Consider the following 15,887-nt stretch of genomic DNA (forward strand, 5'->3'; position numbering starts at 1 on the left):
CAATAAAAATAAATGTAAAAGCTAAAAAAGGTGTTCTATGGAAACCATTAAGTGTGAAAATAAAATAAACGAAGAAACTTACTATCCTATTTTGATTTCATTTTTGTTTGACTTCTTAAAAACTTGTGCTTGTTTTTTGTTCCTAAATAGTCGTACAAGGTCATCGCTCAAAACACATAGTGTGCGTCAATAATTTGCTAAGTGGTCCTTGCCAGAGGAGTGAGATTTAGGATTTCTTTGTTTCTCTTGATTCAGAGGACAGCTGAACAGGAGCTTCAAGGACACCGGGTGATTTAACGAAGAAAATAGATCTGTTCTTTGCAACTGTGATGTAAAATCATTTCCTAATAAACTTCAAACTCCTCTCATCAGGAGTGACTTCTCTACTTACTGCCCTTACATTCATGATGTCACCTAGTTGGTCGAAATTCCTTCAAAAACCAAGCACATATAGCAGCACATTGCATTGTTGATTACTAATATAAATTATATTTTAAAGTTACGGTTTATAGCCACAATTTCACAAAAGTATAAACGATTTCATTTTTGTCATAAAAAACTTCAAAATCAAAATGTACCTACATTTGTCCTGTATGACACACAGGTGTTGAAAATTGGAATGGCCTGCAATCACTAAAGAAATTAGACAACATGGAATTAATATATTTAAACAATAATGCTTATGCAATAATTGGGTACAATTTATTTGTTTTTTATTAATCATAGCAATTATAATTAAAAATAAACACTATGTTGAAGAATTATTTATTCAAAATAGATAAATTTATCTTACAGTGAACTATATAGCATTTAATCACTATTGTGGATGATTTACCAGTATCTCCAAACCCTTGGTATATATAAAGCAAATATTTAAAAAAATTAGTCTTCTGAGTCATATTTTGTGGGTACTTGCTAACTTGTAAGAAGTAAGCTGCAGTTCCCTTTAGATGTGTGCTGTTAGGTCGACCCATCCTGTAAGTGTTCTAACACAGAGCTTGAGCTCTTTGGCACCAACTTTTGGTTCTTCTGATAAGTGTCTAAACAGGATGTCCTTGCAAGTTAAATGAGAAATTGCTCTGGCAGGCTTCCTCCCTCAGGAGTAACATTAGGACTGGCAGATGGCTTAAGTGGAAGCACACGGGAATGCACTTTAGTCAGGACTAGAAGACATTCCAGTAGATACTGGAGGGCGGTTAATTCATGAAGACCAATCCCACTTCCTTCTGCACGGAAAAGCTTTAATGGCCTCAGGCTGGAGAGACCTGGTTCATTTGATCCAAGCTGTTTCAATCAATCCTCAACGATATCTTAAATATTTAAATATAACTAGTGTAATGAAAACATAATTTCTTATCACAGAAATCTATTTGTAGATATTGAAGAAGGGGAAAAGGCCGTGTTTTCTAAATTCTGGGTCTCTAGACACTGTTGAAACACTGCACATAATTTAAATTCCTCATCGTTTTTTCTTTTGTAGAATCTTACTTAGACATACAAAGTGACGCTGATGGAGCCGATGATGAGGTAAATGTTTCCTCATACTTCATGATTAAGTGTTAGTAGCCTTATAAAAATGTACTCTGCGGTAATGTAAAAGCAATAATTTGAAATCAGTTCATAATATTAAATCAATTATATACATATTAATTAGGAACTAGAACGAGTTAAATTCATACATGTCACGAATTTAACATCTAGAATTTGTTCAGGTGTATACAATCCAAATTATTTTATTTCAATCTCTTAAATCTGCTTATGGCTGTTTTGGTTGATGTGTTTATATAAAGATAAAGAGAGGGGTATATGTTCTATAGAGATGTGGTGAGGTATGGGGAAAGGGAGTGCCTCTGCAGGCCCATGCTGAGATATCCCTTTTCTTGAGGGACCACTGCATGATGGTATAATACAGAATGCAGTTTATTTAGGACATGGTGAGGGGAATTAAGAAGGGAGTAGGTGTAATGAGATGGATAGGTAGATAATAGATAGATAGATAGATAGATAGATAGATAGATAGATAGATAGATAGAAGAGAAGAGAAGAGGAGTAGAGAAGAAGAGTAGAGGTGCAGAAGCCAGCCATGAGCACATGGACAGAGAAGAGGGAAAGGGAATGGGGAGAGAAGGAACAAGGAGAAGGGGGAGAGGGGAAGAGAGCAAGAGTGAACAAGAGAGCAAGAGAGAGGAAGAGGGGGCAAGCAGCCCCTTTTATAGTGTCAGGCATACCTGGCTGTTGCCAGGTAACTGTGGGGGTGGAGCTTAGGCAGAATGCTAACACTGATAACACAGAGACAGGCCCTGTACCTGCTCAATTCAAGTGTACAGAGAGAGACTCATACTCACGACCTTACAGAGACCTTACAGTGACCTTACAGTGACCTCACAGTGACCTCACAGTGACCTTACAGTGACCTCACAGTGACCTTAGAGAGACAGTCTGCGAACTCTTCTCTCATTTTCTTCTCTGTACATCTCTTATTTCATATCTGATTTCAGTTTTTGAGGACCAGTTTGAGGACGACGTTTGTTCTCTCTCTTTGTCTCTGTGTCTGTCTCTGTGTCTTTCTCCACCCCCCCCCTGCCCCCCGCGTGCACACACAGACACACAAGCAAATCAGGGGCTGAGCTGCATGCTTGGCCTTTCAAGTATGCTGCATTATGTTATCCTTGGTTATCTGGCTGTTTCTCTTCACATTTCTGTTCCTCTTCTGATCCTTACTTCAGGTGAAGCAGCTGGGTCTCCACCCTTTCATTTGTTACCCATATTTGTTCACTTTTCCCTCTTCTATTTTTGTCTGTTGCTTAAAATGAATAGCCAGTATTCTCTGTTTAATATATTTCCATTCCCAAAATTTAGCAGCTATCATTTAAGAGTAGATCACAATATTTCTTGTGATTATTTTTAATTGTCTACTGGACAGAATCACTTGGGAAGAGAGTCTCAGTGAGAGTATTGATCAGCCTGACCTTTGGGAATGTCTGTCGGAATAAAGTCAAAAAGACAATCTCACTCACCATACCTAAAAATAATACATAGAAGCAAACCTAAGCAAGCTAACGAAAGAAATGGACAGCCTCTACAATCAAAATATTTAAACACACGAAGAAAGGAATTGAAAGAGGAACTAGAAAATGAAGAGACAGACAGAATTAATATTATAAAAATGACTATAAATTCAAAGTTGTTTACTGAACAAAACAGTACCCATCAAAGCTACAACAGCATTCTTTAGGAAAATAGAAAGCCATGCGAAAATAACATTAAAGCACAAAATCCTAGGCTACTCAAAGCCATCTGGTCATAAACAACCGCGTTGAGATTTAAAGTTACACTACAGAGCCATAGCAACAAAAAATCCAGCATGGCACAAAGCAACAACAACAACAGCAACAACAACAACAGCAACAACAACAACAACCACACAAGGCAGACGCGGATCAATAGACTGGAACAGAGGGTTCAAAGTAAACCTACAGAGACACGACATCTGGGTTTTTTCAACATGTTAAAAACCGGGAAAGGGAATAACACTCGAAATGTATATAAGAAATACTCAAGTTAATAAAATTAAAAACAAAACAAAACAAAAAAAACCACACTGGATAAAAGACAATGCCCTCAACAAATGGCACTGGAGAATCACTATATTTAAAAGAATGAAGACTTCAATATACAAAATATAAAAGTCTATGCCATACAAATCATAGAACGTTTTTGACATATAATGTAAGTAGCAAAATTGTGGGACTTTTAGAAGAAAATATGGGGACATTTCTTTAGAATACTCCATTAGCTCAAGAAAGAAAACCTCCAATTTACAAGTAGAAATACACGAATTTAACAAGCTTCTGAACAGCAAGGAAAGCAATCAACTTAGCAAATCTGTAGCCTACGGACTGCTACACCTCTCACAGAGGAATAATACATAAAATAGGTAAAGAACTAAAGAACACAACAGCAAAAAACCGTGCGATAAGAAGTGGTTAATAGGGTTGGGGATTTAGCTCAGTGGTAGAGCGCTTGCCTAGCATGCGCAAGGCCCTGGGTTCGGTCCCCAGCTCCGAAAAAAAGAAAAGAAAAAAAAAAGAAGTGGTTAATGAATTAATCAGAGTCCTCAAAAGGAATGACCAATAAGCCTCTGGGAAAATGTTCAATAACCCTAGCCATCCATAACCGTCAGAGAACTTCAGATTAAAACTACACTAGTGTTCTCTCATCTCAATCAGAAAGGCTGTTATAATAAAACAAGTAACGACTCATGTTGGGAACGGTGGGGATGGGGCAGTGTAAGTTATTTGTTGGTGGGAATGTTGGTTGTGATATAAATTATCCAGCCACTAAGGAAATTTTTATGGTAGTTCCTTAAAAAACAAAACAACCCCCGGATTGGGCTAGTATCTGACCTAGCTATACCACACTTAAGAACATATCTGAGGGACTGTGTTTACTAACAACAAAGACACTTGTACATCCCTGTTTATTGCAATAAACTCACAATAGCCGGCATTTGCCATCAGTAAAATATAAAGAAAATGTAGTTGTCGGGGTGGTGAGGTGGTGGGGATCTCTAGGACCTGCCGGAGACCTGGGATGGGGGAGGCTCCCAGGATTTGATGCTGGTGACCTTAGCTGAGACACAGAGCAGTGGAGATATGGACCATGAAGAGGGCACCTCCTCTAGCCAGGCAGGATCCCCAGTGGAGGAATAAGGACACCAACCCACCCGCAAAACTTTTGACTCAAAATTTGTCCTGTCTACAAGAAATGCAAGGACAAGGATGAAACAGACTGAAGGAATGGCCAACTAATAAACAGCACAGCTTGAGACCCATCCCATGGGCAAGCACCAGTCCCTGACACTATTAAGGATACTCTGATATGCTGGCAGACAGGAGCCTGGGCTAACTCCTCTGAGAGGCTCCACCCAGCAGCTGGTAATTCCCTTCTTAACCTTCCCGCACTCACCGTCACTATCACACATCCCCTCTTCTTGTTTTCCTCAATTCTATAGTTCTGCAATGCATTTCTGCTGTTTGTTCAAACAAAAAAAATGGATATCTGGTTCCATTTTGTAACCTTAAAATAATATTTTCCTGTTCAAAGTCTCCAGATGACACTCAGCAGGCTGTTTCTGCTTACACACTTTCCTTCGCGATGTTTATATTTTCCGTTTTGAAAGTCTCTGGAACAAGGGAAAACCAGAATTGAAGAAAGTGTTAGATTAGTATTCCTGCCTTTTGAAAAGCCACTTGTTTTTATTTTTAAAATCCCAGGGACGAAACATATCAGTTGACATAAAATAGAGCCTTTGGTAAATATGTGGTAATTAAACATTGAATTAATTAATTACTACAAAAGGGTATAGACGCTGTGAAACTCGGCGACCCTACAGAATGAGCAGCGGACAAAGCAAAAGGGAACAAGAAAAGGTAAACACCGGTTATTAGGCTGGAGGGCCACAGCTCTGTTCTAACATCTCATTTTCTCCAAGGCATACAGATGTTTTCCTCCCACAGGGAGGAAAGGGGAGGGAGATGAAACTGTCAGCGTTTCCAGAACAGCAGGGGAAGAGTCACTATTAGCAAAGAGGTTAGGAATAATGCAGCTTCAAACGTGTATCCTCACAAACGAAGGAGAAGGCTGGTCTAGAAATAATCAATGCTGTGCTATTTGCAATGTAGGAGAGAAGTAGGGAGGTTGGTTCTTATCAATTCCTAAGAGAACTATACTTTTCTATACTTTTAAAAAATAGTAATTATGTAGACTTATTCTTCTATCTAGAATTCTGCAAGTTTGTAGTTTTTTTTTTTTTTTTTTTTTTAGAAAGACATGATTTTTTTAGACTAGAAAATATGCAGATCCAAGTCCTATGTCAACTGATGCACACGTATGACAAATGACACTCCCTAGGTCACCGTGTCCTTTCCTTCTTCTCCATACCCGTCCTTAAACTTCCTGTACATCTCTACTTCTTTTTGTTTCTGTTGTTCGTGCTCTGTCTTTTGGTGCGCCCTGTCCTCCCTTCCTTTTTGCTCATCTTTCTGGATTTCGTTTTACGACTCCCGCCCTAACGATCCGTGGTGTCCTTTCCAAGGTCGTGGCTTGTAGCATCTGGTGCTCTCGACGAGAGTAGGATCAGCAAGAATTATATCTGTGGGGAGGAAGAGGAGGAATTCCCTGGGCCCCGTGAAGGAGCACACACTCCTTCCATCTGGACATGAGCAGCGTCCCCAGGGTCCAGTCCACGGGAAAGAGAGCTGGGGGGCAGATTCCTCACAGCCCATCATCTGCCTCTTTGGGACCAATCTCTCTCACACCTGGGCGATGGATAGATTGTCCAATTACAACTGGATGAGACACAGACTCAGTTACGCGTTACTTTCAAAAGCAGAAGTGGAGGGAGGATGGTGGTAACCGGGAAAGCGAAAACATGAATGCTGGGACTTGCTGCTCTGCTCCGCTGTGTTTTAAAAGAAAAATAGCAACATTGAAATAAAATTTGTTTCAGATTTTCCAGGGAATTTTAACTCAGAATTTACTACATTTAATACATTGCTGATATTTAAATGTATTACGTCTCAACAGGAGATCAAACTTGAAGATTAGTTCGTCTCAGAAAGCTTTAAAGGTAAACACTTACGTTGCCTCTTACCACATATGTTTGGCTACTGGGATTTTCAAGCTCTCTCCCATCTCCCTGGTATACTTCCTTTCAGTACAACGCACAGGAAAATGTTCCTGGTAATCGAATTCCTCTTTTTAAATCACCATACTTATTTTAACTTCATCAACACATTTGGCTATTTTGAAGGCAGTTATGTTTAAGTTGTAACATAGTGCATATTTACGAGGTAATATAGGAAAAGTGAGGCTATATGTCAAAACGTCTGCCCTTGGCAAATTAATTGGCAAAATTACAGCATCTCAAAGCCCTCAGTGACCAATTGGTTTTTAAGTCTGTAGTGGGATTTTTCAAAAACTGAGAACATTTTCACATTCAAGAGAGACTCTGGTCCTGTGCTAGCAATGTTGCGGCTTGCCTGAAGCTTTGGTACTGAAAAATGCAAAATGATTTCTATCATCTCACACTTCCTTCTTTCTTCCAGGTTTGGCATCCTTTGGCATTGTAATATAATGTCACCTACATAGTTCTATTTTCTTTCTTTCTTTTTTTTTTATTAACTTGAGTATTTCTTATTTACATTTCGAGTGTTATTCCCTTTCCCGGTTTCCGGGCAAACATCCCCCTAATCCCTCCCCCCTCCCCTTCTTAATGGGTGTTCCCCTCCCCATCCTTCCCCCATTGCCGCCCTCCCCCCAACAATCATGTTCACTGGGGGTTCAGTCTTGGCAGGACCAAGGGCTTCCCCTTCCACTGGTGATCTTACTAGGATATTCATTGCTACCTATGAGGTCAGAGTCCAGGGTCAGTCCATGTATAGTCTTTAGGTAGTGGATCAGTCCCTGGAAGCTCTGGTTGCTTGGCATTGTTGTTCATAAGGGGTCTCGAGCCCCTTCAAGCTCTTCCAGTTCTTTCTCTGATTCCTTCAACGGGGGGGGGGGGGGGCTATTCTCAGTTCAGTGGTTTGCTGCTGGCATTCGCCTCTGTATTTGCTGTATTCTGGCTATGTCTCTCAGGAGCGATCTACATCCGGCTCCTGTCGGCCTGCACTTCTTTGCTTCATCCATCTTGTCTAATTGGATGGCTGTATATGTATGGGCCACATTGGGGCAGGCTCTGAATGGGTGTTCCTTCTGTGTCTGTTTTAATCTTTGCCTCTCTATTCCCTGCCAAGGGTATTCTTGTTCCCCTTTTAAAGAAGGAGTGAAGCATTCACATTTTGATCATCCGTCTTGAGTTTCATTTGTTCTAGGCATCTAGGGTAATTCAAGCATTTGGGCTAATAGCCACTTATCAATGAGTGCATACTGTGTGTGTTTTTCTGTGATTGGGTTACCTCACTCAGGATGATATTTTCCAGTTCCAACCATTTGCCTACGAATTTCATAAAGTCATTGTTTTTGATAGCTGAGTAATATTCCATTGTGTAGATGTACCACATTTTCTGTATCCACTCCTCTGTTGAAGGGCATCTGGGTTCTTTCCAGCTTCTGGCTATTATAAATAAGGCTGCGATGAACATAGTGGAGCACGTGTCTTTTTTATATGTTGGGGCATCTTTTGGGTATAGCTGGATCCTCAGGCAGTTCAATGTCCAATTTTCTGAGGAACCTCCAGACTGATTTCCAGAATGGTTGTACCAGTCTGCAATCCCACCAACAATGGAGGAGTGTTCCTCTTTCTCCGCATCCTCGCCAGCATTTGCTGTCACCTGAGTTTTTGATCTTAGCCATTTTCACTGGTGTGAGGTGAAATCTCAGGGTTGTTTTGATTTGCATTTCCCTTATGACTAAAGATGTTGAACATTTCTTTAGGTGTTTCTCAGCCATTCGGTATTCCTCAGCTGTGAATTCTTTGTTTAGCTCTGAACCCCATTTTTTAATAGGGTTATTTGTCTCCCTGCGGTCTAACTTCTTGAGTTCTTTGTATATTTTGGATATAAGGCCTCTATGTGTTGTAGGATTGGTAAAGATCTTTTCCCAATCTGTTGGTTTAGGAAGAAAGTAAGGAACAAAAACCCAGAACAGGGAATGGGCTCAATCAAAATACACGGAAGGGCATGTATGGAATTCTCAAACAATTAAAAGTTCATCTTTCAAATAAGTTTATGGTTTTATTTTGGGCCATATCCATAGTTCATAGCTTCCTGGGTTCATGTAGCTCATGAGTGTGAGATTGGCCAGCCATGAAGACCACCCTGTCTTCTGACACTCTTATGTAAGTTTCCATTTAGCCCTCCTAAATGACCAAGAATTCTCTGTTCTTTTTCTTGAGGCTCCCTATTTTTCATTCTCCTGCTTGAGTGTTCTCTCCCTTATGAGCAATCTTCTTTTCCGCAGTGACCTGAGGAAAGCCGTCTCAACAGTCTGGTATGTTGTATTTCCCCAATGTTGAACTCGTGTCCTCTCCTGAGGTGACCGTCAGTTATAAAGGGAAAATGAATGGCACGCAGAGTTCTGCCCTTCTGAACCAGAAATTTGAGCACAGAGTGAGCAAATGTTCTAAAAGTGGTGGATATTTTAATATGTCTGTATATATACATATGCATACATACATATGCATACATACACACACACACACATATATATATATATGTACACATATAGAAACTCTATGCAATTATACACTACACAACGTATCCTCTGATTTTTGGTTTGTAATGGGCTTCTCCTCACTCAGTGATGAGTGTGGTCAAGATGTGACAGGGATGGGAACACTTACTAGGTATGCTTCTTACTAACACGGCTGAGAGAACTCGGCAAGCACTACAAGCCCTCCTTTCCCCGGGTTTCTCTAGGCCTCACCTCCTCTCATAGTATCATCATGAAAAATCAGATGAAGAATCGGCATTTAAAAGTCCTGGTGGGAATGGCTGTTATTACATAAATCATAATTTTTTTTTGGAGCTGAGGATCGAACCCAGGGCCTTGCACTTGCTAGCAAATGCTCTACAACCGAGCTAAATCTCCAACCCCATAAATCATAATTTTATTAAGCTCTAAAACCCATCATCTCCGTCTCTAGTTTGCTGTGCTAACGGCAGTGATAGCCACCAGACCTTTGCATAGGACTGCAGTTCTAAAGGCCTTTGTTGCACTACACCAGGGAGTGCAGGCAAACCAATCCTACTTGATGAATAATTGAGAATGTGCGACTATAGAACATTGCCCATTGTATTCTTCCCTGAAGATAAATTTGCTTTGCAATCATAACGTTCCTCTGGTCAGAACTATAGAACAGTGATTCGTCAAAAAGAAAAATGGCCAGATCCAAGTGGTTCTAGGCAGTATTTAAGACACACTTCACCATGTGCTGGCTTCAACAACACATATATTTGAAGTATATGATTCATCAAATAAGCAGATGATTTTATATATTAATTTTTTTAAAGGCGCAGTTTTGTACTTTCAAATCTGAAACCCAGAGAAAATGAAACAAGGAGATATGGTGTTGAAGTACGCACACAAATTCTTTATATAGTATATGTATATTGTGCTTCTATTTTTTTTTGCTGAGTTATATATAAAATGTAAAGAGTATTAGAATATTAAGACTAGCCTATGGGTAGTGCATACTCTGTAAATCTCATGCTGTACTAAGTGCTCTCATAATCCCTGCACCCATCAGAGATCGGTCTTAAGCTATCCCTTTAGGAAACATTTCTATCAAGGAATGCGTTTAGAAAATGTTCACGTGAACTACACTTTTGAAAAGGATTATGTAGTATGCTACTTACAAAATACAGTCATTCCCCCTATTGCCTAAGCTTCCCTGTTCTCCGGGTTTTCTGTAGTATTTTCTATCAATGCAGAAAAAGAAGTTTAATTGCAAAATATAAACTCAGTGATAAAATGTTTCAAATGTGTTTATTGTTATATATTGTGTTATTATTGTGTATATTAGTAATATTCTGAGTGGTAAGTTCTCTAAAACTAAAGGAAATATAGTTTCAGTTTCTTAATACAGTTTGATCTAGTACATTGGACATACAAACATATCCTTATTAACAACAGGAGGTAAAAGGAAATAAAATGTTACTTAGTGTAATTCTAAAACAAGGAGAGGGGAAGAAGTAAATTTTGCCCATAAAATGCAAACAGAAAATGTAAGAGGGGACATTGTTTGTAAACTCCTTCTGGTTAGCAAACAGAAATTGGAGAACTTTTGTTAACAATACATCATTTAAAATGAAGCAGGGATTCTGCTACAAATGGACGAACGCTCCAAGGTCAGCATTTGTCAAGAATGATCCCAACGTTTTTGTTTTCAGCTAGGATTTACTTATTAAATTATTGTCAAGCTGTAATGAATATCAAAAGTCCTTCTAAGTGCTAAATGTTTTAAATGCTAACTCCTGTGTTTATAGATAATTCTTTATGAGTGTAAGAAAATATCAGGGCTGGGTAAGTAGTTTAAGGAACTCAGAAGGGGAGCCATGGTGAGCAGCAGCCAGGAGTCATTGGCAGTGCCCAGAAGCCCGCGTTTGCCAGTAACATTTCCTTGTATCAACTTCAGTGTTTGCTTCAAGAAATAGTCACTTTTATTATTTCTACACAATGCAACTCAAATAACATTTTTAAGCTAAAAATAATGAAAGAAAATTTGATCTTTAATGTCCTTCAAGAATTGTATGAGGAGGCTTTTTTTTTTATTTTTAAATTGGCTCTCAAAGTCAGAAGTAAGTTTCTTGACTGAAGATCAGTATTTACTGACTGCCTTTGTAGTGGTGCTTTTCCAATTCACTGGGTGTTAGTGACGAAGAGACCACTAGAGGGCAGTCCAAACACACGATCCTGCAAAAGCTTTCCAGCCTATTGCTTGTGTATTCAGTTATAACTATGTGTGTTGGGGGCGAGCGGGGTGGGGGCCCGGGAGGGGAGAAAACATTTTTCACCAATAAAAATTTATTAGACATTCAATTTTCTAGGGTAACAGGTAAATTAACTTGAAATAAATAATATAAGGAAATAATGTATTAATACAAGTAAAAGTAAATTCCATTAAAGTTCTTAATTTAGAGAGTTTACATAGAGATTTCTATATAAATCTTCTTAGATGTAGTATCCATAGTGACATAATGAGGTGGGAATTTAGAATTAGAACAACTTATGTGTACTTATGCCACATGTTATGTTATACTTTTTATGTTACCTCTTTTAAGTCAGTCAAACTCCAAGAAGAAAAGAAAATCTTACAGAAAATACTTTACAGTGAATCACTGAAATTATTACATTGTCTGGATGGATTATTTCAGGTCTAAAAGACAGAGAGGCTTTGAAGTGACCGTCAGTCAGATGTAGCGTTGTACTGTGTGTAAGGGGAGTTGGCAGCTGTGTGGAATTGTGTGAGTTAGGGCAGAATCGATTTAATAGACAATTTGTATATGAAGTGTAGTTTTCATTTTAGACAATCTCCAGCCTATACTAACATGTGCAGTGCATGAGAGTTATATAGGCCATTGGAGTTTCATCAAATGATTAGCAGCTAGTCAGTAAAGCTTTGGATGTTAAAGTGGAGTTTCCACACTTTGCATACTCAACATTAAGACAAGCCATCCATTTCTACACTCTCCTTCCATATAAGACCAGAGACCTTAGCTGTTGAAATCAGGTAAGAGATGGAGGTGAGAGTGGAGTAAATAGTGAAAACAGACTCAAAGTATCCCTGTTTACACATTCCGTGACTGTAGACGGCAAACGTCCTAATGAATACAGCATAAGAGCCTTGGCACTGGGGATGATATACAGAGGGTCAGGAAACTGAACAGAGGTATGTAGCAATGGGGGATGGGGAACTGGGCGTAGCCACCAGCAAGTCCCAGATGCCAGGAAAGCAAGAGGCTCCCAGAACCCAATAGGGAAGAAATTAGCCAAAATGCCCAACGAAGGGGAGGGAGAACCTGTAGAGTACCCCTGGTTGGGGGATGGGGCCATCCACCATTCTCAAAAGTTTAACCCAGAATTGTTCCTGTCTAAAGGAAATACAGGAATGAAGAATGATGCAGAGACTGAAGGAAAGGCCCCCACCTGGGGATCCATCCCACATGCAGCCACCAAACTCAGTCACTATTGCTGATGCCAAGAAGTGCTTGCTTACAGGAGCTTGATATGGGTGTCTCCTGAGAAGTTCTGCCAGAGCCTTAATGATATAGATGAGGATGCTTGCAGCTAACCATCAGACCCATCAGACTGAGCATGGGGACTCCAATGGAGGAGTTAGAGAAAGGACTGAAGGAGTTTAAGGGGTTTGCAACCCCATAGGAAAAACAACAATATCAACCAACCAGAACCCCCCCAGAGGTCCCAGGGACTAAACCACCAACTCAAGAGTACACATGGGGGAACTTATGGCTCCTGCTGCATATGTTGTAGAGGATGTCATTGTTTGGCATCACTGGGAGGAGAAGCCCTTGGTCATGTGAAGGCTTGATTCCCCAGTGTAGGGGAATGCCAGGTGGGGAGGCAGGAGTGGGTGGGTGGGAGGGGGAGCATCCTCATAAAAGCATGGGGTAGGGGGGATAGGAGGGAGGAAATTGAGAAATGGATAACATTTGAAATGTAAATACATAAACTATCCAATAAAAATTAAAAAAGAAAAGAAAATGTTCATCAAAATAGCAGGATGCCACATCAACACACCAGAACCAGTAGTCTTATGTAAACCAACTGAAAAAGAAATCAAGTCATTAGATATATCCCCCTCCTGTCAAACAAAACAAAACAAAACAAAACAACAACAACAGCAGCAGCAGCAACAACAACAAAAACCAAGAAACAAATACAACCAAGGAGAAGAAGACTACCATCCTCCACCCAGGAAGACGGAAGTCTCCTCTGGAAGTTTGTGAGTTGGGAGAAATAACTACGGGAAGCACCATGCTGATAGGAGAGACCTACAGATTCCATGAGATCTTCACCAAAAGCCAACAGTGGTCTTCACAGGGCCAGTGAAAACAAGCCTAAAGTTTACAGGCTGAGCCTACACACCAGGCCACAGGGAGCCAAAGCAATTCTGGGTTACAAAGAACAACGCTGGAGGCTTCATCACACTGGCCTTCAAAGTACGCTACACACACACACACACACACACACACACACACACACACACACACACACACAGAGAGAGAGAGAGAGAGAGAGAGAGAGAGAGAGAGAGAGAGAGAGAGAGAGAGAGAGATACCGACATTGGAATGAAAACAGAAATGAAAGTTAGATAAATGGGACCCCAGAAACAACACTTCACTCAGACGGCTATTTGATTCCTGACACAGCTGCCAAAAACACGTGTTATAGGTATAACAGCCTTTCTCCATCAACCAGGAACTGGGTGAGCGCCTGCGGACCACTGAAAACAGATCTCCATCTCTCAGCCTGTAGGCAATTCAACATGAAGTCCATCGCAGATATTAATGTGAAGCTAAAAATGTCTAATTACTCTAGGAAAGCATGGGGGCAGGGGGTGTGGTCTTAAAAATATTGCCACTGGCAACAACTTCCTAAATAGCCATTCAAGGCTCAGGGGGAAGAAGTTCTGATTAACAAATGCGATGACATCAAATGAAAAACCTGCAAAACAGAAGGATGTAGCAAAAAAGTGAAGCTACCTACAGAAGGAGAAACATCAGCTGTTTGTGAGACAGACAGATTACCTAAAACACATAGCAATGGAAAAACTGATTGTTAAAGGAATGCGGAATTCAATCAACCAACGAGAAAATGCTTCAAATAGAAATTCCTCAAAAGAGGAAGCACTTGTAACTCATTGGCAGGTTGTGGACTCTGCCTGTTGCAGGTCCAGGGTTGGTTATTTACAGGGTAGAAGAAAACAAACCAATAAAACAAAACCAAACATACACTAATATTTGATATCTTTAGCTGTTGGTGAAATGCATATTAAGTATGACTGAGATTTCTTCTCATCCTGGCCTGAGTATCCGCTATAAAAAAGGAAAACAGAAAAGCAAAACAAATGCAACTGAGGATGGATGGACAGAAAAGAATCGGTGTAGCTTTGCTGGAAATACACAGTCCAGTCACAGTGTAAGTAAATATGCAGCTTAAAGAATAAAGAACTATCATAGAAGCAGTCAGCTTACTACAGAGATCCTTAATTGTCCACATTTATATCAGCTTTCTCTCTACGGTCAACATCCAATAGACAAGAGTTAAAGTATACACAAAGGTGAGCTATAGAAAGACTGAAATCATTTCACGATCAGGGAAAGGGATAGGATTGGAGCTTATCTTGTAAAATAAAATTAGCCAGACCAAGAAAATAGTGTCATATGTTTTCTATTATGTGTAGAAGCTCACAAACACACACACATTCATATGCACAACATACACACACATGCATATACACATATGCACACATACACACATACACACTCATACACATACATAGACAAACATACACACATACACATATACACATATGCACACATACACACATACACCTAAATGCACATGCATTCACACACACACACACACACACACACACACACACACACACACACACCACACCACAGTTGACATAAAAATAGAAGATGGACTGACTCTACAGGAACAGATTAGAAAGAAGGGACTGAAGTGAGAAAGAATAGTGGGGAAGGCGGTTGTATTCAAAGCTCTATGACAGCATCATCTACAGAAGAAAATGTTATGCACATTAACTTGTAGAGTTAATATGACTGAAAAATGAAAAGTAAAGACCCCACTGAAACAAAAACCAAACAAAAGAGAAAACTGAAGATTCTATACCACTACGGCTGGAGAAAGTGGGGATATTTTAATTTCCAAGTCATATCATTAATTAGATCATTTGACTAACATGATTCTTTATTGTATTGCCCAAGGCAAACTTAACCTGTGAAGCCTCTGAACAAGTCGAAGTAGAGAAACATGGACAGATGAAGTCAATGACTGCAAAACTAGAGTGAGCACGGGGCACTTCAGAATTGGAAAGAAAGTCTACGGGCAGAGAAAAGCAGAGAAGAGGAAGGACTGAAAGAACTAAGGATACAGAAGTAGATAGGTCTAAATTCTGTAGAATGTCACAAGTCCTTGTGAGAAACTGTTTAATTCAATAGGTATAAGCAGTATTGGATAGAAATGGACTGGACCAATTTCTGTTTGAAGCCATCCTCTGGCTGCTAATGGGGAGTCCAAATGAGAGCCTGCTGGATTCTGTGTATTTTCCAATGAAATCTGTGTATGAGATGTTAAGAGAAATCAAAGACAATTGCTGAGATCAATTAGGAGCT

At 39.8% G+C, this 15,887-nt stretch overlaps 1 long non-coding RNA gene across 1 annotated transcript in view; it reads left to right on the forward strand.

Moving 5' to 3' along the window:
* The first annotated feature begins 1,482 nt into the window (after positions 1 to 1,482).
* LOC134482005 (uncharacterized) overlaps positions 1,483 to 15,887 on the forward strand; it is a 31,158-nt gene continuing 16,753 nt past the window's right edge. The window contains exon 1 of the long non-coding RNA XR_010058003.1: positions 1,483 to 1,527. This is a non-coding gene — a long non-coding RNA (uncharacterized LOC134482005). The remainder of the gene's footprint in view (positions 1,528 to 15,887) is intronic.

This window comes from Rattus norvegicus, chromosome 15 (assembly GCF_036323735.1).
Source record: "Rattus norvegicus strain BN/NHsdMcwi chromosome 15, GRCr8, whole genome shotgun sequence".
Taxonomy (NCBI): Eukaryota; Metazoa; Chordata; class Mammalia; order Rodentia; family Muridae; genus Rattus; species Rattus norvegicus.